Source organism: Lupinus angustifolius, unplaced genomic scaffold (genome assembly GCF_001865875.1).
Source record: "Lupinus angustifolius cultivar Tanjil unplaced genomic scaffold, LupAngTanjil_v1.0 Scaffold_66_129, whole genome shotgun sequence".
NCBI classification, from domain to species: domain Eukaryota; kingdom Viridiplantae; phylum Streptophyta; class Magnoliopsida; order Fabales; family Fabaceae; genus Lupinus; species Lupinus angustifolius.
The window spans coordinates 1-12182 of record NW_017723326.1 but is presented as its reverse complement, the minus strand read 5'-3'; the positions used below and the strand labels follow the sequence as shown (position 1 = coordinate 12182).

General features: G+C 33.0%; 1 long non-coding RNA gene across 1 annotated transcript; it reads left to right on the top strand.

Annotated features, from left to right (window-relative positions):
• Positions 1-317: 317 nt before the first annotated feature.
• On the top strand, positions 318-922 carry LOC109339307. The gene is made up of 2 exons (XR_002106650.1): positions 318-533; positions 637-922. It is a non-coding gene; the product is annotated as an uncharacterized LOC109339307 (long non-coding RNA).
• The last annotated feature ends 11260 nt before the right edge of the window (positions 923-12182 follow it).

The window sequence follows — 12182 nt, the reverse complement described above, 5'->3', positions numbered from 1 at the left end:
TGAATCCATCCATTATCAACACCATCCATTGGATTATACCCATTTAAATCCATTAGTTCTAACGGATGGATTTGGATGGATTTAATTTGGATGAATTTTGGATTATGGATAATTTTGCCACCCCTAAAGCTAATGGACAATGAGTTATGCTTGCATCCCTTTATTCCTATCCTTTGAAACTCTTCTGATTATGATTCTCAGCTGAATCATTTTTTCTCTCTCTTTTTTACATTTCAATAATGATTCAAAGTGTAACAGTTTGCAATGGTAGAATATCTGCTCTATCTGACATTTGGTTTCTCATTGACATCAGGTTCTATGGAAGAGACGATCTTCTAAGGTTCCATTTTGAGTGAACTCACATATAAGGCATCCGTTCTCTGGGCAGACACCTAGAAGTAGAACCATGTTTGGATGTCTTGTCAACTTCAGCCTCTTGTTGAAATTGCTTATCACCTTGGGTTATGTTTGATCTTCAATCTCTTGAGATGTACTTTGTTGAGATACACAAGGGTGCCTCTTAGTTCGAATTGGTGAGCTTCCTTGCTGCCTCACTTTTTAATTGATCCAAGTCATACACTATTCTGTTATCTAAAGTTGTAAATTGCCTTAACTGTGGACTGCTTGAACTAACAGGTTGAAGATAGCAAAATTGTGGCTTATTTGACACCATCTTTATATTGTCTGTTTTCCCTATCTGCACTTCTCTCAATTGCTTGAGTTTAAGGGTTGTACTGGCTGATGCTAGTTGAGGCGTTTGCTGTAAAATGTGGTGTCACTTATTGAATAGATGCTGTCTTCATTGACTTCATAGCTGTACTTGTTTTTTTTGTTAAACTTGTTACATATGTTTCAGGCAACCCTCTTGAGTGTTCACGTCTACCTTAGACAATTTTATTTCCAAGCTTCATTTAGTTGTCAATGTGATGTTATGAATTTGTCTTACAGGTAAAACAGGAAACACTAATAATTTGGGGTGAAAAGTGGTTAGTTACCTAAGCATTAATGCACCATTTATGATGCAATTATACGCCAAATATCGAATTGTGGCCACCTTCCTCATGTGGAAAGATCAGATTAATTAATTGTTGAATTTGTTCAAAGTCAAAGAGAGTCCAAGAAATTAAGTCTGTGCCTTTCACAAGTATGAAGGTTGAATATATCTTTTTTGTCATTCTCGGCTGGCAAGTGAGCATTTGAAATTTGGGAAACCAGCAAGTGACAGAGCTAATAAGTTATGAATTGAGATCTTCTATCTCATTTCCCTATACCCAACCGATTACCACCAATAGAATTTTTTACAAATATGTATCAAATAAATATTAAATTAATTTTTAAGTTAACAATATTACAGTTAGTATTTGATTGGTTGGCAATAAAGAAAAACTAGCACCTACACCCCTATTAAGTAACCACCTTATAACTCCCATTTTATGTTGATGGTGGGACTCAAACCCACAACTTCCTGCGCTCCATTCCCTATGACCACCCTCTTCACCATCAGACCACCTTATGACTCCCGAAAAATTGCCATTCTAAGTTGTTACAATGGTTGATTTACAAAAAATTTAAGGGATGATATATAAAATATGGCATGGTGGGTAAATGAATTTGGACGAAATAAATCAATTCATTAGATAGATAATATGGAAGTGATATTTGTAATACCTTGACTCAATGGAACTTAAATCAATAATTAACTGCTGAAAAGAGTTGTGGTGAAAGTAAAATTGTACTCAAATGTGAAATAAAAATATTCAGAATGTTTTCCTCAATATGAAATTGCCTTGATCAATCATTCAAAATGATTGTATATAACAAAATAAAACTCTTAAAAATTTTCAGAATGTTTTCCTCAATATGAAATTGCCTTGATCAATCATTCAAAATGATTGTATATAACAAAATAAAACTCTTAACTTAGTTGAGAACAAATGAATAAAACATTGACTTAGGTGTTATATCTTACCATAGAGCAACCTACTACCTAACCATAATGATGGTTTGTTCCTTCCTTCGAATGAAGGTACTATCAATCTCCATGAAGTGAAGTACTCCCTAAAATGTTGTTTGGAGTGTAAGCAATTCCAGTAAGACCAATAAAACAACACTAAAGACACATACTCCTTACAACAAATATCACATAACAATATCAAATATGCACAATCATGGATGAAGTGTTAATGTTGTAATGCATGAATATCTATAGTGTCTCTTCTGACACAAATGTCAATTCTCTAAATAAGTGCATGGAGAAACAATTCCTAACATGGCCCCTACCACATCATCAATATCAATTATACTGATATTGGTCGAGCCCGACTAGTTCTATGATATTCTAAGGAATCAAACATGATAAATACATAGTCGTGTTGTTGGGTAACAAGGACTGTAACACACCTAGGGGGCGAATATGTGGTTTTGTTACAATTAAAACTTCTTGATTGTGAAAGATATTCGTTGATTTTACCCTGTTTTAATCGATTAAAAGACCACTTAATCAATTAATAGAATTCTCCAGTTAATCGATTAACTACAGACTTAATCAATTAACTCGATTAGTTTTCTTGAAAATCTTTTGTTCTTGACACAACAAAATGTAGTGATCAATCTGTTCTTACATTCATTCTAACAATTCAATTTGTATGATTAATCATGCAATGACAATTATGCAACAATCCTAATATGAATTCAATTCAAAATAACGGAAATTGATAATTGCGTAAATGTTAAAGAGTAGGGGTAAGAGAAATTGACACGACCGATTTTATACTGGTTCAATTGCCAACTACTACAATCTATATGCACTCCCCCTTCTGATATGGGAGATTTTCTTTCACTATGAAGAAATTGAATGTCTTTACAAATAATCTTCCACCAAGAACCTCTTGGACCTAAATTCTAATGGATAGACTCACCACTTCTAGCTTAGGATTTCTCTCTATTCTTCTCTTCTTCTACAGTGATACCTCACACCTTAAGTGATGAATTACAACTTGATCGTTCTTCTTGTGTACATAAATTTTGCACATTTGATATGATATGAAAGCTTGAATTTCAATCTTCAAAGATTCACGAAAATTCTCTTATTTTGTGTCAAAAGTATCTAACTCACTTTTTCAGAAACTCTCTTGTTTGATCTTGATAATTCATTCTAATTTCTTGTGTTTACTCATTGGAATGGTTAGTTAAAATAACATTTAGTTCCAATCTGTTTTCTATTATAATAATCGATTATGTTGACTCTTAATCCATCAACGTTCTTTAAAAACTCCAAGATTTCAAAACTGAAACTAACTTAATTGATTAACCATGAACTTAATCGATTTATAACATTAGTCGATGAACTGTTTTCTAAAAAGTACTTAGTTAATATGCTATGAACCTCTAACATGATTTACTAATGTATGATTCATGATTTTGAAAATGATAAACGTTTAAACTTTGTTTAATACATCAAAATCATGTATGAATGTTAATGCACCTAAATCATGTATGAATGTAAATCTCATATGCATCAGTATCACCATTCTAATATGTGATATTTCAATCAAGTTCATCTTACTTATACTCTACCCATTCAAAACATCTTAGGACCCAAAGAAATGAATATTTACTCTTTAGCTTTTGTTGATCCTCTTGACGCTTGAACTTTAGTCCTCAATGTTTTTGTTGTTGGTTTGAATTTGTCTCCATCCTCATGCTTTGTCTTCATCAAAATCATGCAATGCACAATTGCATTCGCAATCTTCCTCTTTTTAATGATGACAAACCAATCTTGCATATCTTGCATTCTTCTTTGATGAAAATCAACTTATTTTTTAGATTTTCTTGGGCTTTAAGATTTGCGCCCCTTACTTTTTGCATTTTATTTATTTGCATTTGTGGAAGCTTGTAATGCGTCAAATTTGCAAATTATAAACAACAACCTTTCTGCCTCTTTTGGCATGATCAAAAAGCATTATTTACATAGATATATTAGCCAAAAGTAAAGGAATAATGCAAGTTTTTTATGGTCTTAACCGATTTTAAATGGCCTTAATCGATTAAGCATGTTCTGATTTCACTTGAAATTGAAATTTTGCTGTTCTTAATCAATTGAGCCTGTGTGTAATCGATTAAGTGATGAATATTTCAATAATTTAATGAATATTTCTTGATTTTTCCTTGGAATTACATATAATGTTTAGAATTTATTCAACAAGTATATCAATATATTGATGAATCAGTAAGAAACATGATTATAGGAATATGATCAACACAAAGTTTCAATTCATTTCATTTCAGACATTTCATATATTGATTAACATAAGTCAACAAAACAAATATAAGAACAATGTGAGACCAAAGAAAAACAAAAATTAAAGTTTACTAGGTCATAAAATACATAAACTTCAATGACTAAAAATAACACACACCCTACAACTAAACTAACTAGGACTACTTATTATCACCCTAACTAGACTAGCCTCTAGGAGGTGGTTGTGGAAAGCTGCCAAAGGTTGAAAACAAGAAGTTAAGTTGATCAAAATGAGCCTTGATTGCTAACTCTTGTCGTTGTACTTAATAATGAGCCTTTCTTCCATAACTTGCATCCTATTATTGATAACTTCATTTAGGCGTTGTTCCATAATATCCAAGTGAGCCAAACTAAATGATGGTTCTTGAGGCATGTTAGGAGCCTCATCAGGTTGTGGTTCTAGGTTTTGCTCAGCTTGATATGATCATCTTCCACATCTGAATCAATTTTAATAGTAGTTTGATAGTCCTCTTGATACATCCACACACCGCTATATTTGTAAATGCTCATCTTGTAGATCAGACTATCATCAATAAGATTTTCTCTTGAAGTCATATCTATTATCTCCTCATTATACATGCCAATCCCAACATGATTTATGATACGGTAGAGAAAGATCCCATATGCATGTAGTCTCGAGGAAGATGAAGCGATGCCCGACATCACTTTTAGAATCTCATCATGCTAGTTGATCATAATACCTTCCTTGATAGAATACATAAGCTTCAAATCATTGCTAGTTGGTTGAGCATGGATTATGCGCCCTGAACCAATATATAGGCAATAAGATAGTGTAGAAGCCTATTCTCATCCATCATCAACCCAACCTTTGTAAGCTTAGCTTGGACAAAGTAATGAGGTCATTTTAAGCATGACTTATACATCTCGGAGGAGTCATAGGCACTCCATTGCTCATTGTTGCAATAGACTAGAGGAGAACCATCATCGGCCAACCCTCTAACTTCCATGAATATTTCCTCATTCATGATAATATGCCTCCCTTTAACCAAACTAATGTACTGATCATCTTCGTATTGGAATGTAGCATAAATTCCAGAACTAGAGAGGGGTAAATGTTACTACTAAGTTCCAAAAATGTGTTGACCCCTTGAATCACTAATTTCAGCGTGAACTTGAATCATTGCACCAACATCCATGCCATATTGACATATGTAATGTAGGTTTGCTTTCGATCGGTAAACTTGGCCAAACGCTCTGATTGTAGTGCAAGGGTGTAATAAGGATCCCTTTCAATATTCACTCTCCGCTCTTGAGAAGAGGAGGAACTGCCACTGTCCATATTTCTCTATTTCTCGTGATAGCGAAGAGATTTGTTGATACCAGTAGTATTCTTGACTCTCTTGGCTCTCCTATCACTCATTTTAGAAAATTAATTGATGGTTAATCGATTAGGTTAATTGATTGGCACAATTTGGTTAGGGTTTGAAAGAGGGCAAATCTACGTTATAGAATTTGGAGAATAAATTGATGGAATTTGAAGATTAAAGGTGTTATATAGATGATATGAGGTGTTGGGATTTTCAATTTGAGAGAAAACAAGAATGATTTGAGGTTTTAGAGGATTTCTAGAGAAAGAATGAAATTTCTAATTTGAAATGTGTATATAATACTATCTCTGGAACTCGATTTAATCGATAAGTGAAGTGTTAATCGATTAACGTTTTTGAAAATTTACCTATGTAACCAATTAAGGGCCTATTAATCAATTAACGTCTTTTAAAATCATTCCAAGTATTCGATTAAGGGTTGTTTAATCAATTAAGGGTTGTTTAATTGATTAAGATGCTTAAAAACATGCCTATGTAATCGATTAACATGGTGGATAATCAATTTAATGCATAACTTTCACAGATTTTAAAACATTTCAAATTTCTCTTAGGATTTTATAAGATTTAACTAGAAAGAACCTATCCTATACACTTATTAATCACAACTGAGGTTCCCTAATCCTTTAATAACATACCTATACAAGGATAACGTGCATTCAAGCAAACAATGTAGGTATTGAATAAAGAACAAATGAATTCATTGGATTTAAAAAAAAAACTTAGAAACAACTAGCTAAGATATGATTCATCAAGGATTCCTAGTTCTCTTATTAATATGAAGAAAGTATCTCCTGGAAGTGGCTTAGTGAAGATATCCACTAGTGGCTTTGAAGTTTCTACAAATTCAATCACACAATCACCTTTTTGGACATGATCTCTTCAGAAATGATGCCTAATTTTTATATGCTTTGTGCATGAATACAGAATGAGATTCTTAAACAAGTTAATGACATTTGTATTATCACATTTAATAGGTATTTAACCAAGTTTTATACCAAAGTTTAATAATCGTTGCGTCATCCATAAAATTTGAGCACAATACAAACCAATAGTTATGTATTCTGCTTTGGCATTTAGTAGAGTAACACAAGCTTGTTTCTTGCTATGCTATTATACTAGTGAACTTCCTAATAAGTGATATGTACCACTAGTACTTTTCTTATCCATTTTACATCTAGCAAAGTTAAAATCAAAATAACCTACTAAGCTTAATGATACATCCCTAGGATACCCTAATCCCATGCTTAATGTTCCTTTTAGATGTTTCATAATTCCTTTGGTAGCCAGTAAATGTGATTCTTTTGGATTAGCTTGATATCTAGCACATATAAAAATACTAAACATAATATTGGTCCTACCAAATGGTAATTAAAGTAAAGAACCAATCATACCATGATATTTTGTTACCTCAATTGATTTATATTTCTCATCTTTGTCAAGATAGCATGAAGTTACTATTGGAGTAGAAGCTTCTTTTTCCTTTTCCATGTAAAATATTTTTAGAAGCTCTTTGAAATACTTTTTTTGATGAACAAATATTCCACCATCCATTTTCTTGATTGTCCAAGAAAGAATGTAAGCTCTTCCATCATAGACATTTCAAATTCACCTTTTATCAACTTAGAAAATTTATTGCGTAAAACATCACTAGTAGCACCAAATATAATATCATTAACATATATTTGTACTAATAAAATGTGTATATGTTTTTAGAATGAAAAGTGTTGTATAAACCTTTTTCACTTGCAAAACACTTTTCCCAAAAGGAATGTGCTTAGCCTATCATACCAAGCACTACGAGCTTGCTTTAAACCATATAAAGCCCCTTTCAATTTGAAAACATGATTTGGAAATTTGTAGTCTTCAAAATTGAGAGGTTGATCCACATACACATCTTCTTGAATAAAATCATTTAAGAATGCACTTTTCATATCCATTTGAAATACATGATTGATGCAAAAGCTAAAAGCATTTTATTTCCTCTAACCTTACAATGGGAGCATATGTTTCATCATAGTCAATACTTTCTTCTTCATTATATCCCTTAGCTACTAATCTAGATTTGTTTCTTATAAACAAGCCAGACTCATCTAGTTTATTTCTGAAAACCCATTTAGTGCCTACAATAGGATGATCATTGGGACCAGGGACTAAATCCCAAACTTTATTTCTTTAAAATTGGTTTAGCTCTTCTTGAATTGCTAAAGACCAATGTTCATCTTCAATAGCCTCTTCAATGGTCCTAGGCACAACTTAAGAAAAAAATGCAAAGAAATTAGAAATAATATGCAAGGAATTTTGGGTTACCACTCCCTTTGAAATATCATCCATCACATTGTAGATTGGGTGGTCCTTATTGGTTATCCATGCTTTTGACATTCCTTCAAGTTCTTGGTTTGTGCTTTTCACCTCTTGCATGCATTTTTCAGATTCTTGATCCTATGAGTATGCATCGTCTAGTGTACCTACAAGATCATCATACATATCTTTCCTCTCCTCTTTTGGAGAAGACTCATCAAATACAACATATATAGATTCTTCCATAGTAATTGTTCTTTTATTATAGACTCAATATGCATGGCAAAGATTAGAATAACCAAGAAATATTCATATTTCAACTTTTGAATCAATTTTACTTAAAATATCTTTTCCATTGTTCAAAATAAAGCATTTCCATCCAAAAGCATGAAAATGAGAAATATTTGATTTTCAGCCCTTACAGAGTTAGTTCATAGGAGTTTTCTTAAGAATTAACCTTAATAGAATTGTATTCATAACATAATAAGCGGAATGTATCACATCTACCTAAAATTTCTTGGGAACTTTAATTTCATTCAAAATGGTTCTTGCTAACTCGTCTAGAACTCTATTCTTTCTTGCAACAACTTCATTTTGTTCCGGGGTTTTAGGTGTGGTGTATTTATGTTCTATATCCTATTTAACACAAAAATTATAAAACTTGCAGTTTTCAAACTTACCACCATGGTTAGAAGTGACCACTGAAATTTTCACACTATCATCTATGCCACTTTTAATGATGCAACACTTAGAGTAAAAAATCACCTTGTTACATTTGTCATACAATTGGCTAATTCTCAATAGGTTATGCTCCAAGTCTTCAATATAGAGCACATTATCAATGATGGTTTAAGAAGCATTTCCAATCTTTCCAACTCCAAGAATTTTGCCTTGATTATTGTCTCCATAAGTGACATGACCTTTTTCTTTAGGTGATAACTCAATAAACATTCTCTTTTCACTCGTCATATGCCTAGAACATTCACTTCCCAAGTACCATTAGTGTTCATATGTCCTTAGGCACACTTACAAAATAAAATTTACTTGCTTGTTTTGGGCACCCAAATGGTCTTAGGTCCCTTAGGGTTAGTATTCTTGGGATCTTGTCCCTTTACAATCCAAATATATGTTCATTGGGCACACCATGCAATTTAATATGACATGTATTAGAAGTATGAAGATACAAACCACAATAGAAACAATTAGGAAATTTTCGATATGAAAATTTTGAAAAATCCACATGTTTCTTGTATGACTTATTTTTAGCATGCTTATAGCTAAAAATAGGTCTATTTCCAATATTTCTTTGTGAAACAAGCATGTTATTTAAATTATGACAACCCTGAGAGAAATTAACAATTGTTTCCTTTAAACATGTGTTCCTTTTTTCCAAAGATATGCATTTTTCACAATTGTGTATCATGTTCATTTTTGAAGCACAATCACAAGAAGAATTAGCATATATTAGATCTAAGGTTACATTTTTGAGTTTGAGCTCATCAATATATTTTTGCATTTCAAGAATCTTCTTCTCATGCACCAATATCAACCTTTTTCTGTCGACATTTATTTTAGCTAATTTCTTGAGTTCTTTATGTAATTCAACACAAGCACCATATAATATATCATATGTGGCTGAATCATTGGAATCAAAATCGAAATTAGAATTACTTACCTCGCTTGAGTCACCTTGCTCATTGTTTTCGCAAGAATTATGATTTTGAGTCAATAGGCAAAGTTTGGCCGATTCTTCATCATCCAAGGTGCTTGATGTAGCTTCTTCTTCAGGTACATCCCATAAAATATAGGCTTTCTTGGTCTTCATGTCCTTTGAGTCCTTCTTATCATTCTTGCTCCTTTAGGTTGAGTCTTTTGTGTCTCTTCTTTGAAACTTTATGAACGCTCCTTTCTTCTTTAGAAATTTTTTGAATTTGTTCACTAGGAGTGCCATAGTTTCATCATCAATATCGGACGAATCACATTCTTTGTCATTTGGTTTCTCCTCTTGTACTTTTACATTTGAAGTTGTAGCCTTGAGGGAAATTCCTTTCTTTTTCTTATCTGATTCTTCATGTAGTATCAAGTGTCCAAGTTCCATCTCATTCTCTTTTGGCTTTCCAAAAAGAATTGCAAGTCACATTGAGTCTAAATCCTTGGATTCCATAATTGCTGTCACTTTTGGTTGCCATGCCCTATCAAGATGTCATAAAACTTATGAAGCGCATGGACACAAGTTTTGCCCTGGAATGAAAAAGAATGCTAAATCAGCTTTGTCTTCGAACAAGGAAGGTATAAGTAATGTAACTAAGAATCTCATGGAGAGTTCGATCCTGGATCAGGATAGTGGGCTGTTGCAGAATGAGTCTATAGTTCTGGCCTTGGGAATCTATTCGTCCCTGCAATTATGGCTGCTAGAAGCATCACGGGGCTTGTAAAGGTACAACTTTTCTGACGGATTTAAAAATGGAAAATCCACTATCACCATTTTCAAACACTTTATCTAAAGCAACAAGATGATTAACAATATGAGTGAAACATTTTTGCATATCATTTATGGATTCATTCGGAAACATATAAAATAGTTCATACTCATGAGTTAATGCATTTAACCTAGCACACTTAACCTCACTTGTGCCTTCATGTATTACTTGTAATGTATCCCACATTTCTTTGACACTTTTGCATTGTGAAACTATAAAGAATCCATCATAAGAAAGTGCAGACATGATGATGTTCTTAACTTTTAAATTTTGTTTCACCTTCCAGAAAATGTAGTGGAACATTAGGTCCATTTTCCACGACCTCCCAAAGGTCTGTGTCCATGGCCTCTATGTATATCCTCATCCTCACTTTCCAATATGCATAGCCCTCACCACTAAATACAGGAGAGCAATTGATCGAGGAACCGTCACCACCAAATGGATTCATAGAGCCCATGCTTGATATTCCTAGGATCACACGAATTTAGCCTCTAAGCTAGCACCTATTTGAACTAGTTCTAATGTCAACTGTTGGGTAACAAGTGCTGTAACACACCTAGAGGAGGGGGGGGGGATAGGTAGTTTGGTTTAAAATTTAATCTTCTCGATTATGAAATATATTCGCTAATATTACTCTATTTTAATCAATTATCACTTAATCAATTAAAATAATTCTGTAGTTAATCAATTAACTACAGACTTAATCGATTAGTTTCCTAGAAATTGTTTGGTTCTTGACACAATGAAATGTAGTGATCAATTTGTTCTTACCCACACTTTAACAATTCAATTTGTGATTAATCATGCAATGACAATTATGCAACGATCCTAATATGATATCAATTTAGAATAACAAAAATTGATAATGTCAGAAATACAAAAGAGTAGGAATAAGAGAAATTGACACGGTTGATTTTATCCTGGGTCGATTGCCAACTAGTGCAATCTATATCTAGTTCTCTCCTTATGATTTGGGAGATTTGCTTTCACTATGAAGAAATTGAATATCTTTACACACAATCTTCTATTGAGAATCTCTTGGACCTAGCTTCTAATAGATAGCCTCACCACTTATAGCTTAGGATTTCTCTAAATTCTTATCTTCTTCTACGGTGATACCTCACACCTCAAGAAATGAATTAAAACTCGACCGTTCTTCTTGTATACAAAATTTTTGCACCTTCTCTTGTGGTAACATACACTGAATTTAGAATATAAAACCTTCTTGATATATCTCACAATCTCAGAATATGAAGATGAATGATTATGAAATACAAAGGTTTTGAAAGACATTTGATATGATATGAATGCATCAATTTCTCTCCTAAAAGATTCATGAAAATTCTCTTATCTTGTGTCAAAAGTATCTAACTCACTATTTTAGAAACTCTCTTGTTTGATTTTGATAATTCATTCTAATTTCTTCTATTTACTCATGGGAATGGTTGGTTAAAATAACATTTAGTTTCACATGGTCCCATTGGTGTTTCGTTGATGAACTACCGTGCACTCATTATCATCATAGTACCCAATGGCGAGTACAGATAGCCACCATATCATCCTGAATATGATACCTTCAGGGGGTGTCAGAGGTCACTACAGTTACTGCAATGAGTTCTATAGCTTAGGGGAGCTACCCCATTCATAACAAATCAATCCCCACCCACAGTGTCCCCTCAACCAAGCCACACAGATAGAGTGCCCCTCTAGGTTCTCGATACAAATGAAAGTGTGCATGTCAAGAGGAACACTTTG